This window comes from Macrosteles quadrilineatus, unplaced genomic scaffold (assembly GCF_028750875.1).
Source record: "Macrosteles quadrilineatus isolate MER2022 unplaced genomic scaffold, UCM_ALF_1.0 Scaffold_5__1_contigs__length_97177068, whole genome shotgun sequence".
Lineage (NCBI taxonomy): Eukaryota > Metazoa > Arthropoda > Insecta > Hemiptera > Cicadellidae > Macrosteles > Macrosteles quadrilineatus.
In genome coordinates this window covers 16,663,070-16,682,490 of record NW_026542598.1, presented here as the reverse complement: position 1 = coordinate 16,682,490, position 19,421 = coordinate 16,663,070, and the positions used below count along the sequence as shown (strand labels likewise).

General features: G+C 30.9%; 1 long non-coding RNA gene across 1 annotated transcript; it reads right to left on the bottom strand.

The window, feature by feature from the left end:
- Positions 1-9,895: 9,895 nt before the first annotated feature.
- LOC128995416 (uncharacterized) lies at positions 9,896-16,150 on the bottom strand. The gene is made up of 3 exons (XR_008490979.1): positions 16,044-16,150; positions 13,655-13,757; positions 9,896-10,692 (listed from the first exon to the last, which is right to left on the bottom strand). It is a non-coding gene; the product is annotated as an uncharacterized LOC128995416 (long non-coding RNA).
- Between the last annotated feature and the right edge of the window lie 3,271 nt (positions 16,151-19,421).

Below are 19,421 nucleotides of genomic sequence, written 5' to 3'. Positions count from 1 at the left end.
TACGATAGAGCAGTATTTCTAAATAAATATATTCATATGAAAATTTGGTTCAATATTGTCCATTTAAAACCATTGTGATGTTTTTAGATTCTCGATTTTACTTACGCTTTTATTTTTTGTAATAACTAATTTCTCTTTACACATGACCCAGCATGTGTTTATATCCAAAATAAGACACTTCTTTTTATTTTATTATAGTTACAGTTTTAGCTAAATACGTAAATGTATAAGAACATGAGTTACAAAATAATTCGACAGTTTAAGTTGATGTAGAAAGCCTGCATAGCGGAAATGCAAGATTATCGATTCACGGTAACTTTCGTCGCAATTTTCTTATACTTACTTGACACAAAAAAATCTTTTTAGATGTGTCACTTTTTAGTGGCTTAACTACTTGTTTGAATAAAATGATTAATTTCTTATTAAAATAGTTTTAAATGATTCCATAGGTATGTAACATGTTTATACGTTGTACTTGCCATCAGTCACTCCTAGCTCTGAGACTAAGGTTTTCTGAATCCATTTTTCTATAAGATTTGTTGAAGGATGTTATTATACGATATTAGGTTTGTATATTAAATCTATTGACGTAAACTTTACTGTTTCTGAATATAGTGGTAGGTAATCAGCTGAAAAATATATTTGGTATACAATTATAGAAGGAATAATTCAATACAACAATACTTAACTGAAACTATTTCTATAAAAAATGTGTTTGACAAATGTTACCTTCCATGTGTTGTTTGATAATGGCATTGTGTGCCGTCACTTTATAGGCGTTATCAAGATGGCGGCCTAATTGGGTTATCCTGATATTACACAGATCAAGGGCTGCCAGGACCAAACCCTTTGAAGAATATAGCAAGGTTTACACTATGTTAGTCGGGGAATTTTTGATAGAAACTGAAGTAAGCTTTTTGAATTATGTTTTGAGTATAGTACATATTAGCGAGTCTAGGTACACTATTCCCGCAAGCCTCATAGAAAGAAATAGATCGGGGGCCGATTTACTTTCTCGTTTCAATGGTCCCAGAAACAAAGATTCTAGTTAAAATGCAAGCAAGGTTTGTCAGGATTTGAACCCAAGACCGCGAGGAAGTAGTGTCCCTGAAAATCATGGACTTCGGTCCTGCATTGTTAAAGTTTAGATATAAAAAAAAACTTGTAACACAACTAAATCAAACAAAGTGTCGTGAAAGCTCGAGAACTCCAGTAGAACTCACTGCTTTTAATTAAATTGCAATGCTTAATTAGATGACAACTAACTTTTGAGATTAACGTCTCTAGTTTGCTCTTATGGTTCCCGGAATGGAAAAGAAACTTATACAACAGTATCTTGGGTTTAGTTAAGGACGTATCTAATAGTTTTGACTGTTAGATATGGCCTTACCACATTCTTATAGTAAAAAATTGTATTTCTAAATTATGAAACTTACAAAAAGATACATGATGTTTCTTGAAAGTTTTAAAACCATTATTTGTAAAAACTATCTTAATGCTTAACTTTAATAATGTATCTGGGCTCTAATTTTAGCATACTATTCCTGTTTCTAGTTCTCAGTGACATTGTAGATCATAGACTGATTCAAGGTATATCATTTTCTTTACTCTATAAAAATACATTTTCGAAATTAACATAGTATTTACAGGACGGATTTAGACTTGTCTCAAATATCTAATGACTATAAACAACGTCCCAGTAAGTGACATTTTTGTATGTGATTTTCTCGGTGTAAAATAGAGATAAAATCCTTCCTTAGTAAGTCTTTGTGCATCGAAATATACATTTTCCGAAGGAACATAGTTTAATTGTTGCACGAACAACTCTTTACAATAAAATAGGTAAATTAAAAAATAGCAATTAAATTTGTAAAATATTTTTACTAAATTAACGTGATTAATGTGGTGATTTTATAATAATGTCATAAAACTCCGCACACATCCTGTCCTTTCTAAACTAAAATTTCCGTATGATAATTCCTGAAAGCAGTGGAGTGTCCTAATAAATATTGGTTTATCGTCACCTTATAAACATTTTGAAACTAGAGTTACTAGAGATTTATACATAGTTTTTAATTACAATATACTACCGATATTATTAATAGTTTTTTTAAAGGTTTTAGGTAATCAAGGTATAAGCTTTCTATGATATAGGATAGTATAAAGTATTATCTTTATAGTTCCCTGAATATATATAGATATCACATAAATAAAAGCAAAACTCAGTCTTTACATTTGGCAACCTTTTTATGACAAGATTCTTAAATGAAAAAAGTGTGATATATGTGATTTGTAATATATGTTCTAGACCGAAATTCATATAAACTTGTGCTGAATGTACACTTTTGGGTTAAAACACTGGGTTTCTCACTACCCAAATAATATGCTCAAAAAAGCATAGGTACAATTTATAATTGTCTCATTAATTAATATAATGTAGACTACGCAAAATTATTTATTCAATGATTTGAATTCTATATTATGCGCTCGGTTTGTAGCCTCGGTAATATTAAAACAAGAAACAAAACAATGACATAATAACTAACTACCTACCTAGTTAGAAGCAGACATCGAGAAACTAGATCGCAATAAATTATTTGATTTGGTCGGTTGGTCCATTAGAGATCAGTGTATTTGACAAGCTTATAGATAGCTTAAGTTTACAAATGGCTTTGTTTTACTTTTGCAAAGCTTAAGTGGTGTTCTGTGAATAGGCTTCAGTTATGAAATATAAATCTATAGTAAATAAAAAATATTAAAATTTACTTTAGTGGTTGCTATAAAATATTATTGGAAAGTTGTTTTATTTCATCAATGCTGTTTTACAAAACGTTGTACAAAACGTTGTAGAATTTTACATAAAAATATATTTATGGCTTTATATATATTAATTAAATTATAAAATGGGAACACCAATATTTAGATCGCTTGTTTCAAAGTTGAACAGATTTATAGTTAACCATCGATTCCACAATTCAGTGACAGAAGCCAGCAAAGTTATGTAGGTGGTGCTTTGTTCTGAACCAAAGTCATTAGAGACTTTCATTTGAGTTGACACGTGTATAACGAACAACTTTCTGATTTCTTTCACTCATTCAATTGAAACTCCCTCTTGAATGCCTTTATGAATGTTTTGCATTGCATGTGTGGTAACTTACATTACAGTCGTTAGGTGTAGTTATAATCGCAACAGAAAAATAATAATATTATTTTTGTAGTTTGCGTTCTGTGTGGTTTATTTTCAAGTTATCTAGATACATTATCTGGATTAGTCCCCTAGGTTTATTGACAGCCATCCGATATAATAAATCAAACAAATTATTTCCCATATTGAAGTGCGGAGTTTCATTTCTAAATTTATAAACCTACAATATGTAATTTAATTTCAATTTCTAAATTATTATAAATTGTAAATAAAAAATTGGTTTACGGTCAATGTTAAACATATGAGACCCTTATAATAATAATAAATCGGGAAATAAGAAGATTGAAGGAGGTGTCGACATAAACCTAACTAGATTGGCGTACCATGTAACCAAAGCCCTAATTACCATATTAAACGCAACGAGTTATTATACAATTCGACACTACTTGTGAACACTAAGTTGTGTGGGACAGCTTTAAATGACATAAATGAATGTTTACATTGCATTTAACAAACTTGATGCTCAACTGTTTTAAGAGTAAATGGCTGAAACGCCGTTATACGATTTTGGCATTTATACAAATTAATATATACTTACTAAAAATCTGAAGACGTTTAAACTAATATAGTACACATTAGTGTGATTAACTATGCGGATTCGTGTAAGAAACAGTCATATTTTAGATGTACAAAGAAGATAGAGGTAACGTAGAGGCTTCCTTCCCGAAAATAATCTGACGAAAAAGACTAACTATCTGTAAATATTTAATACTGGAAATTTGGCAACATTGCTCCGATTCGTTTGGGTTATTCAATACGTGATTTCTTGCTTACAACATTGTATGAGATTTGCTTTGTCCATTAAAATGTTATTCATATTCTTAATGTATGTTACTGTCAAACAGTTTTCAATTATAATTTATATATAATCAACTAGCCTATTTATATATATATATATATTATTTATATACTATAATTAACTATTTATATATAATCGATTGTTAAAAGGCTAAGCCACGTTTTTACTCAGCTTATGGATCAAAACAGTTCACAAAGAAAGAAGGAGCCAAGAGATGAACTTTATTATCCAATCAGTAGTAATTCCTCATTTTTAACGCACTATCAAAGGACTGTCAGTGAACAGGCGTAACCAGACGTGAAAACCAATAATTAAAAAAACCCTTTTTCTGTTTCGCAAACTATTTTGGTATACTATATAAAATAGTGTATGCGATGTTACAAATAAATAAATAATAAGGTGTTTTTTTCCATATTTTCGTCTCTGTTCAAAGAATTATATTTTACTTACTTTGATTACAATTTATTATTACTTTGTACCTAAGTATAATTATCAACTACAAGATTCGGAAAAATCCAACTAATAACGAAACACTAAGTTAATTACTCTTTGAAAAGATTATCTTCTTGATACCAGACTTAATAATCTACTGTGAGGTTGCTCATAATTACTTTTCCCCAACAGTAGTATAATGTACCTAAACGGGGATCTAAACCGTTTATTCAATTGTTTGAAACTATGATAGAAAACAACAGAGTACGGTTTTTAACAAGGTTTCTGTAATGATTTAAAGTATAATATGATCAAATAATTCCTAGTAAAAGCCTCTCAAATAAAAACAACCTATACTAAATGCATGTAGTAGACTTGCACGGAAAAGGTATAAAAGTGTTATGTTTATAGGGGGGGAGAGGGGGAATCTCGATATTTTACAGGCTTTGAGGTACAGTTCCTTTCATCGATGTATATAACCTAACATAGGTGTAAATAGGCGTGTCCTTTCCATTTTCATATCGGAGAATCTAATTAATGTGAAGCTGTGTATTGTATCCGTATAATGATTTTGTCAAATCGGTGACCTGGTTTCACTGACTGTGTAACCTATTCATGTGTAAGAACAGACGATACATTCATGTCTTGCAGTAATGATGTTTCAACCAGCAGCGTTAGTAAAACTGAAAAGGAATTTTTACACGTAGGTCTGAATATAATTTTGTACTTCTAGAATCAACACATTAATTTTAAGACAGCTTAAATTTCCTTAACACTGCGGTGTTATATAAATCAACGTAGCAAAATGAACAAGGGTGTTATATTATGTTATCACTTAGTGGTTTTTATCGAAATAGAGTTGACTTATTACAGCTTCTAAAAATCCCATTAGGTTAGTTCTGTAGTTTTTTCAACACACAGAACTTTTTCATATTAGCTGACGAGTAAAACTGAATCTAAAAAGGGTAGAATTTTAGTTAATTATCTACAGTTTTCGGGATAGCTGCAAATATGATTATTTTCAGCTGTCAAGAAAAACTGAATTAAAAACGGATAAGTTTGTAAATAATTATTAGTTCTCGGATTTTCCCTGTTCATAAATTAAAAATCTCAAGGCTTTAACACAAAATGGCGAATTGGGTGTTTACTATGTTTTTAACGACATTTTCGTCTTGCATGATTTGCTGTGCTTCACCTTCCATCGCGTGTTTATAAGTTTGATAATTTATCACCGTCAAAACAATGTTTATACAGTATTTATTTACCACTATTCGTGCATCACCAGAGTTTATCTGTCTAGAGCTTGGATGAAAAAATATAATGCAATAAAGTTGGATTACACAATGAAGCATTCTAAAAACTGTCTTTTGATTGGACAAAAATAGTTTTTATCGCTTTTTTTTAAATTTTTGAACAGTGTTGGCAAGTAGAAATCATGACAAAATGATAAATATTTGCTAAAGGTTTAACGTTTTGTCGAACTATACAAGTGTACATTATACTGTATGAAGACATTAATTGAGTTGCCAAGATCCTAAAGCTAATATGAAAAACCACTATAACCTTACCTTTATTAATCATGAAAATTGTAAACTAATATCTTAATAAAATCGAACTCTTATAACATGTTTATGGGTCCTTACAGCATGGTTGTTTATCTATTAACCATTAAAGTCGTAGTATTTTTTTAAATTATCTTTGCAGTATTCCTCTTGAAGATTTTGTTGATCTTTCGCAGCTTTATTTCGCAAAACATTTTCCAGATAGTATTTTACTTCAGTTTCCCTTTTTTTTACTGTTCAATCTTCTTTGAAGATATACAATATACAGAACGATATGTAAAATGTAGGATTTCTCAAGTTTTTTTTTTATGGGAAATGCTTATGCAGGTATTAAAAAAAATTAGTATGTATTGAACCTAGGAACATGTTTAATAATAAATACTAGTAAACACGTTGCTCGAAATCGAGCAATTGCAAAGAAGTAAAGTAGTTATTTAAAAACAAAGAAAAGTCATCTTAATTTCTGATGAGTTTTAATGTCTTTGAATTGAAAAATAAATAACAGCAGATAACTTATACAGCTGATCAAAATGTAAACAATTATGTTATTCATAAGGATAACATGGGATATTTAACAGCCACTGGGGCAGAGCCCAAGGGACTTTTTCAAAAATGTAAGGTCAGTTTGCAAATCTACGCGACACGCTCTTTCTAATGAGACGTCAAAGGATATAATCGGCTAAAAAATAGCGGAGGAGTTCAACCGACAAAGTTTCGTGTAGCGTATTAATTATATAGATTGTGTAAGTCTCAGTAAGCATTATCATATACAATAATTCTACATAAAGCAGGTGAAGATGGTATATATGACGTTTTGTACGAATGTCACAGATTTAAGGAGACAAAAGGGAAATCGATTTTCATTTTAACGACCAGTTTCCGATATGATCGTAATACATGGAGCATCAGCCATTCGAGTGAAGCTATATTGAGCTCAGTTTGATGTGCTGTTATCGTTTACAAATGTTTATAGACGGACTTTGATGAACCGATTACCCTTTTATAACCTCATTCTGTTTCAATTTTACTATAAATTGCTTTACGGCTACATATATATGACCATACTTCATATTAATTCCTTATCGATTGCAATAAGCTTATGTTTATTCTGAAACTGAGATTTAAAATTTTCCGGCATAACAATGAAACCCGTCAAGTCTTTTGTTAAAAGTTCGTCGTCACATTTCCTTCCGTTGGGTTCAGTCCAATAGGAGCAGCTTGTGAGGTTATTCATTGTCGACCTATTGCAACGTTCTTTTGTTGTTGACATTTTAGCTTAGCATGTATTTTGTTGAAATCTTGTTAAATGTATGAACGAAAGTGATAATTGGTATTGCATTTGTAAAAATGATATACAAGGTGTCCGGTCAAGTTCTTAGAAATTTATCTGTCAAACTACACGATAATGGAGATTAAATTATGCCTATTTTAGGTTTCCAACTTAAAACAGTAGGAAGATAAAAGATAAATTAAGATTTAAATATGTTTTAATTCACTTTACAACGCTTATCGTTACTAATTAAAATGAAATTATTGGTTATGAAAATTTTAACTTAACTTGTTTATATATACTGTGCACAATAGTTGACAAGTACCAACTCTTTTATAATATTATGTCACATTTCAGGAGAAGGAAATTGTAAATTTACAGTTTAGCCATTGTAAGGCAATTGGATTAACCCTGGTACTCCCAATATCCTAGGCATGCAGTGTATATAAAAAATCAATAAAGTAACACTGCATTTTATTGCGCCAACACATAACATATCGGGAATTCAATTTATTAAAATACTAACTAAGGAGGGACAGTCACGTACTTTTTATGTTTTGATATGTTTTTTATAAAGTTTTCATTGTAAAAATATTGCAAATACATTGTGTAAAAATGTTTAATTTATCAATTACAAATTACGAAATTACTAAAACTTTTTAATAGCTGTTCTAGGTACTTTAGCCCAAACAAAACCTTGTAGTCAAACGAAAAATATATATTTTTATTTTCGTAAAACAAGCACACTTAAAATAAGAGGTTTTTGTAAAACACTAGTTACACTATTAAGAAAATGGACTCATAGGACGAACTAAAACCAAATCAACGCTCTATAAATTCAATGTATGAGTCCTAAACATATAATATAATAAAGTAATACGAGGAAGGGAAATTTTTGGGTACGGTTTAAAATGTTTATCTAGGCTACATTTAAATCATTACAATGTATAGAGATTTAAAACGAGGTTAGGTTTCATGAGTAAAATTATGTATCTTTCCATTTTTATAAGCAGTATATAACCCCCGAATTGGTTAATGAACAAGGACTAAGGTGAAGTGTGTATATGGTAGTTTGATGTTGTCTTCACTACAAGGACAATATATTGAAGCAACTTCATTAAATTGGTTCTGTAAATCAGGTGAAGTGAGGTCCAATAGCTGCCACTCCCTGACATCAGTTTACATTTCATCAAAACTAGACTAGCTGAGAGATACATCGTCATACTTTAGACGTACCACAGTATATACATTTTTTACTATGTAGAATCGACATAGTATTATTAGCTATTAGATTATCGTGATAAAAATAGGTTTTTATAAAATCATCACATGGTTACAAACGTTATGAGATTCATATGAGTCCTCAGAGCGACATTTATTAGTGACCTAATTAGGGGGTTCTAGAGGATATTAAATCCACAAAAATATTAAATATATTTATTAGTTGCAACTGTATTTTAATGATTCATAGTTTTTGTTTTTCATTTGTCATTGAATATTTGAAAGAGGTAATAAAAAACTAGGTTTCTAAGTCACAATTAATAATCGGAAAGTAAATAAAAGAAACGTCTTATAACACTGAAAACATATATTTACGCTTATACTGTTACTCACAAGACGGTAAATATACAAAAAAAGATGGTAAGTGGTGATCGATTTCGATTGGACGCTCCAATCATCATCAGCACCAATAGGCGAATGACAAGAATCTTGAATGGCGTCCCTACTTATACCCTATTAGCTACCGGAAGCACCGGCCAATACATTTTTATAAGTACAACTGGAATCAAAATGTACTTGTTCATTAATCAACTTCCCAGTCAGCATAAAAATTGTTGGAAAAGAAAATAAATTGTTTCAAAATTGTTTGAAAATTGTTTCGAAATTGTTTTAAAATTGTTTTAAAATTGACAAATTTGGAATTTTGTCTATATTAAAATAAGTTTAAAATTGTTGTACAACAATTTCAAAATTGTTGTACAACAATTTTAAAATTGTTATAAAATATTTTTGAAGTTGTTTTAAAACAATTTTGAAATTGTTTTAAAATTGTTGTATAACAATTTTAAAGTTGTTGTATAACAATTTTGAAGTTGTTTGGAAATTGTTTTAAAATAGACAAATTTGGAACTTTGTTAGGGTTAATTTCTATTTGAGTTCATAAATAATAAGTACGCCTATAGCAACTAATTAAATATAACATTAATTGATTAGTTTACTATCAAAAACAATGGTGAATAAATAAAAACAAATAAGTATACTGAAATTCTTCTATTTGAAGTAAACAAAAATTCAAAAAGTAGATAAATAATAAAAACACAGTCTACTACATTCTGGATTAAAAAAAGTAGAAATGGATGCATGGATATAAAAATAAAATATTCATGGACAAACTTTAAGTTCTCTACCAGTAAGCACAGAATAAATTATTATCTTTCCAATTGCAAAGTTAACATTGATATATAGCAATCATTAGTTTGCCCAGGCCTAGACCTAATTATTTAGGAGGGCTTATATAAACTAAGTAACAAACAATAAGGTTATAATAGCAGCAAATTATCATCATTCTAGTTTATAAGATTTAGATTGCTTAATATGGGGAACAAAAAAATATTTAAACCCAAACAGCCAACAATATAAGACAAAGATACATGAAATGCAAGGACATGATTTTTTGAGACCAAGTAGGCCTGTGTGATGATAAAAAATTAATGCAAACAACAATGCTCGTGGTTTTGTCAATTGAAAGATAAAATGTCCATAAAAAAGGATTTAACTTATAAAATAACACTGTATATTAATTCGAAGTTTAATATGAAACCGTAAACAGTTTTTAAAGGAGTAGGCAACGGCCAACGGCAAATTGAATCTTCAAGATGAAAGTACAAGTAAGAAGTTAAATTTAACAGCTAATATAAAACTATTATTTCCATGATCAAATAGGTTTGGGATCTAATGATAATAACCCTAGTAATAAATAAATTAGTTGCCAAGGAATGACAGTGATACAACTTTTATGAGCTTTGCTACTGGGTCATAAGTTTTTTGAAGTACTTGACTTGATGTGATTGTCGAGATAAAATATTTATGGCTTTGAGACTGCTAATGTGGTTTCTATTGCATAATTACTCTATAGTAATAAATGATGAAAATGTAAGCAAACATTTGATAAAAAACCTTTTATGTTCTTCTAACAAATTTTTATGTCATACTTAAAATGGCCCACACAACTATTTAAGGACAATTACCACTAAAAACTACCCATATTTACTAAAAACAGTACATTTCAGTAAAAAAATAAGTTCATTCCCGGATTTCCCGGTTCGTAGACACCCTGACAATACATTATTTACACATCATTCAAGCGTCGGCGGCTTCATGATCCTCATCTTCCTGTTCTTCATGTGCTCTTTGACACCCTGCCCTAAAATTATAACACACAGATTAATATTATACTAGTGTACATGTTGCTCGAATTCGAGCAATTGCAAAGTATTACAGGAGTTATTTCAAAACGAATAACAGTCATATTTACAATGAGTTTAAAAGAGTCAACTCAAAGATTACCAGTGTGTAACTCAGATCATATTTATCTTTGTTGTTGATAAACCTAAAGAATTCCGGCCGATTTTCTCCTTCTCAAAGTGCCTCGTTGTACAGGCAATACAGGTCATTGATAGAGGGCCAATTGAGAACGAAAAGTCGTTTTGGGGTAGTGTTAGGGCCCATTTGTAACTTAATAGTTGAGATTGTCCGGGGTCAGGTGCTGACTGTGATGAGTTAAGCCTACCATCGATGTATAATAACGCCCTTTACGCGCCACTGTTCTGTAGCTGCGGTCGTTATCACAATTACGCCTCTTGTCTATGTTTCGTTGTCGTCGCGTCGGAGGGATTTAAAAGGAAATACAACAAATAAACATATCATAGCTATACAAAACAACGATAAATGCAAAATTAAGTTACAATCATGCTAACTCGATCCGTCATAGCGACACAAAACAACGATAAATACACAAATTTAAGATACAACAACCATACTAATACGATCCGTCTTGGGGGTTATGTTTACACAAACTCAAATAGTAAATAAATGTACTCAATGCGTTTCATTGAATTGAAAAATAAATAACAGCAATTAAATTATACAGCTGATCAAAATGTAAACAATTATGTTCTTCATAAGGATAACATGGGATCTTTCAAAGCCACTGGGGCAGAGCCCAAGGGTCTCTTTCAAAAATGTAAGGCCAGTTTGCAAATCTACGTGACACGCTCTTTCCAATGAGACGTCAATGGATAAAATCGGTTAAGAAATAGCGGAGGAGTTCAACCGACAAAGTTTCATGTAGCGTATTAATTATATAGATTTCGTTACTAGGGACCCCTGAATGTTTACAGCTGTTACGTTTAAGCAAATGGCATTACAGCAAAAGCTAGTCTAGAATGTTGACGTCGGTTGCTTGACTTAAAAAATAATTTACAAATAAAAAACTTTTTTAAACAAAACGTTTTTAAACGCCCTAAAAAGTAGAAAATAATTTACAAACAATTTATAAATATGTTGAGAGAGTATAAATACTTGTACGACTTAAAACGAAAAACGTGGGGTGCATGCAATAGATAGTTTACAATTACCTTCACCTACTGAACTAATGTATTATTATCAATTAATTGCATGCACCCAACGTTTTTCGTTTTAAATCGTACAAGTATTTATACTCTCTCAACATATTTATAAATTGTTTGTAAATTATTTTCTACTTTTTAGGGCGTTTAAAAACGTTTTGTTTAAAAAAGTTTTTTATTTGTAAATTATTTTATACTTTTTAGTTTTAATGTGTGTGCATGTTAAATCTATTTCAAGCATCTATATCAGATTAAGACAGAGGCATGTGGGAAATCTAAGGTTTATTTGAGTTTTTTTGCATATAATTATGTATTAGATTGCATGTATGGCCTACTAACTATAAATATATCAATCTATTTAATCGCAATGTTTCTCAAATATAGTACAAAGATATGTTATTCATAAATATATTTGATAAAATTGGTACTTGAAATGAAAGCTATATCGTTTGCCGATTTACAAACTTCCGATTCCTATTTAAGCTTATAACTAGTCTTTTTTTCTTTTCCTTCTCTAGCCGTCGTTTTCGTTGGGTGACTGTCTCCTTGACCATAATATCATGCAATATTCACAAATAATTGATATTATTACATGTTTACAGATCGCTAATCCGAAAACTCACAATATATAATAATTTACCTAGGTATAGTTTGTTATGGAATTTCTCTGCAATGCATTCACTCGAAATATTTATCGTTTACTTTATAGAATACTAAATAAACAAAAATTGACATTATTTACAAACACCTTGATACCTGCAATCAGATTGTTTATCTTTATTTTGAAATGTTTGTTTGTAAAAAGAATCTCTTGGGAGCATAACCTGTACCTCTTAACCTCTGCTCTTCGAACTGTCAAATTTAAGTATTTACAGCTGACTTAAATTAATTAATGTGTTTACATTTTTACAAAATGTAAACATGGAAAATTTGGAAGCCAGTGGGGCGTAGCCCAAGGGAAATATGAAAATTGAATGATATAATATTGCATTGTCATGCATTTGTGAGTTATGTTTCAAATTTCAAGTCTCTAGCTTATCGGGAACATCGTTTAAAATTGATATCAAAATTTGTAGGAAAGCAAGCTAGTAAAAACAAGCCCATAGGGCGTAGCCCGAAAGGAAATATGAAAACTAAATGATATAATATTGCAATGTCATCCATTTGTGAGCTATGTTTCAAATTTCGAGTCTCTAGCTCATCGGGAAGTATCAAAATTTGCAAGAAATCGATTTAATAAAAACAAGCCCATGGGGCGAAGCCCAAGGGAAATATGAAAATTAAATTTTATAATATTGCATTGTCTTCCATTTGTGAGATATGTTTCAAGTTTCAAGTCCCTAGCTCATCGGGAAGTTAGTATAAAATCGGTTGCAAAATTTGTAGCGGACAAGAAAGTGACCTAATAAAAACGTTTTAAAATGAAAACTTAATTTCTAAACTGAAACCCTAAACTAAAATTGTGCCTTTGACATTCCCTAGTTCTCAAAATTATCTTTCTTTCGACACAAAAATAGTGAAAATCCATCAAGTGGTAGATTCAGAATCGTGAAATAAAAAAACCCTGTCAAGTATTAATGATTGTTGCAGTATTTGTCTGAGATAAAGAAAATCACCTGAGCTTTAGTATTTCAATATACTATCGAAACTGAAGCATCCGGAATGAAGAGAGAAAGCTAGTAGCACATTGTTTTGTTAGCCTATGTTTTTAACCTCACTAAGTGAATTTTGTAATACAAATTATCACACTATACATACCCTTTCTAAGTCTTTGATTTTAATTGTGTCTGTGCCAGCCATGAAGCAACTGATTTCTCTATTTTGCTTTGTTCAATGTTGGCCCATCTCTTCTTCGTCATTTCTTCTAAAAACAAAATGCATTTAATAAAACATTGCAAAAAAAAAATCTGCAATTTTTCTGGGGTTAACATTTCTCAAAAATTATATAATAAATGAATAGCCTAACATGTATGTTTGCGCTCAATATTTTTTTTATAAAGTCTACGAATATTTTAAAATAGCCACTTTGTTTTAAATTTTATAAGAATTACAAAAATATAATAATATAAGGAAGTAAATTTGCAAATAAATAAGTTACGGGTGAAAAACAGATTTCGTACATTAAGCGTTAGCTATGAATGCATAGCCTAACCATAGCTAGGAATCTGGCCGATAATTTACATCAATATCACTACCGGACCTACTTCTTCAGGATCATCAACCAGCCCTTCTAAATCACTTAACCCTTTCAGTGCTAGGCCAATAATTCATATTTTGTAAGACTTTTTTGTTTGCCTTTTAATTCCATTACCTGTTGTTGAATTTTAACTGTCATGTTGTCACTATTTTATTAATTAGGCTAATTTTGAATAATAACACAATAAGAAAATGTATAAGAAAGATAAATCCCGGTATTTATAGTAAACATTAAATAAAACTTAATTTTGTTGTAATTTTCCTGGTTTTCCTATAAATTTTTATGTTCTGATAGCATTATTTGAAACCGAAATCTCATAAAATCAAAAGACATATAGTTTACAATGTAATATTGAATTTAACCCTGATTTAGTTGGACGAGGATATCGTAATATAGCCATTTTAGGGAAACTAATGTTTGCAGCAAAGTCTCAGGAACACATTTACTACTACTAAAACTAAAAGATTGCATCTAAATAGTCCGTGACTAACTGGTGCTGCTACCTAGTAACGCATTGAACAACCATCTGCAGCGCCATCTGTTCGCAATCGGTGGCGACAGCTTAAATACAGGTTTTTGACTCCCCAGTCTTCAAGCACAGATAGCCGAGAAGGCTAGGGCGTGTGTCACTTGGCCAGTGGTATTCGTCTGCTCGGGTTCGAATCCCGTCCTGTGTGGCAAATAATTGGTGACCTGTGTGTTTGTAGCGATATACTACAACCACTGGGGCATAGTGAGGTGTTCATAATCCTTGGTTTAGACATACACCTCGAAATCATCGGATTGGGCGAATCTTTTAGCTAAGTGGTTGGTAGTGTATCCTATGAACATGCAGGTCACCAATGGCCGTTTTGCTATTTTTTTTTAAATAACCTTCCTCTCTATATCCCTTAGGGTTTTTTTAAAACAACGATATATCGTTTCATAGCACTGAAAGGGTTAAATCTTCTAATAATGCACCACGTATATCACTACTTTTTTATTTTTAACACTAAAACAATGGAAACGTTTAATAAAACACATCAGTCATCGGTACGAGGTTAACCAAGTTGTTTACAAATACGCACGTCAGCTGTCTGCTAAAATATTTTCGGAACTAAAATGAAAAGCGTATAGAAACAGACATCAGGAGAAAGCTTAGAATCTGCTGAAAACGATGCCAATCTCGATCCAGTTCAATATGATTAAGTCAGTCCCAGAGCCTTCGCCATAAACGATGTTTGTGTGTCGCAAAAGCGACGCATAACACCACGGCGGGTGTGTTGTGCGTCGATTACGCGACGCTTAACACTCGAGGGTTAAATTTTGAGTTAACCAAGTTTCAAGGTCTAGTAAGTTAACATATTTGTAAACTTAACTTAATAGAGTTGAAAAACCCCTGCAGCCCTTAACACAACAAGTTTAAAAATAGGCTAACTTAACTTAAATCAATCCCTAGCTGATGTAACTTAGCTAGGCCTAAGCCTAAATACCTAGTCATATTATTTTACCGCATTAGGCGACAGGCCCTACAATGTCATTTTCTATTTGAGTTGGGGACGCCACCTAAGTAATTCAATTCAATTAGGCTATGAGTTTATAAACTTAATGTTAGATGCCTTGTGTAAGTTAGGTCTAAGTTATTTTAGTTTTAGTTACTGTAAATCCAACTGTATCATTTAGCAACGACCATTTACTAAAAACCCAACAGTAACTTACAGTTTCAGTAACATAGCCTGTTATATTTATGAGAAACAAAAGGAAATTAATTAGAGTTTGCTCACATAGGCTAGGCCAATTCTAGAGATGGGCCATAATCATGTTACCTACCAAATACCTATCAAAGTTATTGGTTAACTTAGACCAGGAACTATTGGAGTACCTCTATTTCATTTCAAGTTAGGCCTATATGTTAGTTTAGAATAACTGAATCACCACTGACTGAAAAGGCCTAAGTAAATTATAACTCACCTTGTTTGCTGCTTAAGAAGCTATGTAGGATAAAATCAGTAAACTTAGTGCACCTAATAACTTTTTAAACATAAACAAAATGCCGTGATGCCGTCAGCCCGTGATCAAGATCAAATCAACAGAACAACAGACTGGAGACTGCTGTAGTCAGTGAACTGCGAAACTCTGGTAGAGTCTAGAGTAAATGATACTTGTAAGAGTGTTAAAACTCATCCAGTATACTTATACAATTACAAATAATAAATCATTTATTTTCACGACTGTTAACCTGTTGTTATTAACCATTAAACTTATACAGGTTCCGCTTTAACTTGAGTTTGGCAGTCTGCCCCTCCTCCATGACTCTTTCACTTGATTTTACCGCTACTGTACTGTACTTGTACTGTACTGTACTCTAATCAAAATCGCGAGGAGCTGTCGTTGCTGACACACTGACTATTATCATAGATAAAACATACTCCCTTAGTAGATTTCTCATCCTTATGGAACAGCTGAAGACAATTTTATTGTTAATTCTGTACGGTTTTCTGTAGAGGTCGTGTTTTGTTTACAATTTGTTTCCCGTTATTACAGCCATTTAAAACCTCGTTTAACCAAATAATACGATCTAATCATAAACAATAACTTATCCCCTAGTTATATAACCAAACAGTAAAGCACAAATCAAGAAATTAACCCTAAAATAATAGAAACAAAGTTTCGTCGACACTAGCGCCCATGTGTCACGTACATGAACTAGACACGAAAAACGTGCTTCAAAATTTACAATGGGATGAGAAGTCTACTTGTGTTGGTTAGTCTATGCTATTATCCTACAAGTATGTGTCCCATAAGGAAAAATATAAAAAATGCGCGAAAGATTTAAAATTTGGGCGAAAAAACACGAAAATCTTTTTACAAAACAGACCATTTCAAGACTGTGAATGGCCATTGTAGTTTTTGTAACTTATATTACTGAAAGGAAAGCCGCTTTCATAAATATAATATCCAGAACATTTTGGTTTTATAACATTAATTATTATTTTAATGATTGTTAGAAGCTGCATTTAAATTGGTTTAAAACAATTGTAAGATTGTTGTAAACTTATATCAATACAATTGTGATACGTGTTTTCGAAACATTATTAAAATTGTTTCAAAACAATTTTAAAACTGTTGCAAACTTATATCAAAACAATTTTGATATGTGTTTTCGAAATAGTATTAAAATTGTTTCTAAACAATTTTAAAACTGTTGCAAACTTATATCAAAACAATTTTGATATGTGTTTTCGAAATAGTATTAAAATTGTTTTAAAACAATTTTAAAATTGTTGCACACTCATATCAAAACAATTTTAATATAGTTACTAACCATCTATATTAAAACAATTTTGAAATTGTTTAAAACTTATATTAAAATTGTTTTATGTCACAACTTATTTTGAAATTGTTGCAAACTCTTTTAAAATTGTTGTACAACAATTTTTTTGGTTTTTCAACAATTTTTATGCTGACTGGGTTATTTCTATTTTTACATTTTCCCTTATAAATATGCAACTCTTCCTAAGCATTCATTACATATCCTTTCTTACAATTCTTTAAAATATCTAGACTATCCTCAATTTTTCCTAGTGAGTGGCCACTTTGTAACAGGTTTTGTGCGACATTTGATCTTTCCGGTTAGTTTTTCCTCCACGCAGATATGTGGCAGCATATAATTTTAGTTACCGAGCTGCCAATGTTTTACTATTGACAGTTTAGTTATCCCATTAAATTTAAAATATGACAGTATAATTATAAACCATAATTTTAATTATAAATGACTATAATAATTTATAGCAGCCAGTAGCAATAAAAAATATTGTTCAGATTTACAATTTTTAAGATCATTTCAAGACAAATTTAGTTTTTCAAAGAAATGAAAACACGTTGACAATAATTAATTGTGTTCAACAGTTATAAATCCTTGGAGATTTGTGATAATATGATTGTATAACAAACAACAGGAAACACTAAAGGCAAGTTAAAAGAACTCATATACCAGAAAGCTGGCTAAATAACTTGATATTTGGCTACTAAATTTAGCTAGACACGCGACTCTACGTTGTAGCAGTCAATGACATTACCAAGAACGCTTCTTTTGTCCTATCTACCTCCCCTAAAACTTTATCGGGGAATCCTTGACGTTAAAGAAAGATTTACATGAGGCATGACGTTTTATGATATAAACTCGTTTAAAAGGTAGTGACTATACTTTTAAGTGGTGTTTAAGATCCATAAAGTTTATTAATCGCCCTCAACAAAATGGGTAAAATAATCAGCAATTGATAAAAAATATGTATGCATTTTTTCATTATAACATGTTGATATCCATTGAACTATGGGAGCTTTTAAAGGAAATAAAATCATTATATATCATCCATCTTTAAATCTATCTTTAATTACGGAAGTATGCAAGACTTATTAGATCAGTAAGATCAGACTCACATTGATTATAACAATCTACTCTGTTTATATGATCAACAACATGCATATAAACTGTGCTGCAGAGCTGCAGATGTCAGCGTGATTTTCCCAGTAACGACGCAGCGAGCAGTGCAATAAAAACATCAACGCAGGCGCAGGTAATATCAGCTCTAGCTCTCCTATGACTCATATTCATATTGGTGACTCACCTGTATTCCAGGATTTTACATTTCAAACTTAACACCCATGAAGTTTCCTTGTTACCTTAAACTGCTGAATTGAATGTTCCACAAAAATAATTAATGTTTTTTCTAATTCCACATTTAATAACATTTACTACATTAGTTATGAAATGATTACTCAATGGAAAGTTGTAAGAAAATATACTTTACAAAGGAATTGTTGGAAAATACTACTTTTACATATGGACGACATTACTTAATATGTGTCTACACACATAAAGATGCCTTATGTTAACCTTTTATTGTTTCAAATACATTGACATGAGTAAAGTCTAAAAAAAATTAACTTTGTGGTTATAATAGATCTGAAAGTACAAAAATACGTAAAATAACTAACACTTTTAAGCTTATTTGATAATAATTACAAGTGTCGTTTAAAGTTTTTTTGTACTTTCTGGTAATTTAATAACACTGAGTAAAATGATGCTGATAAAATTGTTATTTCATAATAAACTAAAGTTGTTTAAAAGATTTACTCAACTTGGTAGCTCAATTTACTCAATCTAGTCATGGGTGTAAATTATAGAAAATTATTATTACACTAGGCAAAAGCGTCTCTCTGTTCTAACATTCCACAGATCTCTAAGACGACGTGGTCTATATACAGAACACTGAATAGCCCTTTGAGAACATCCTTAATAGCTTCACGCAATTATTAAGTATGTTATATATATATATTTTTTTTAAT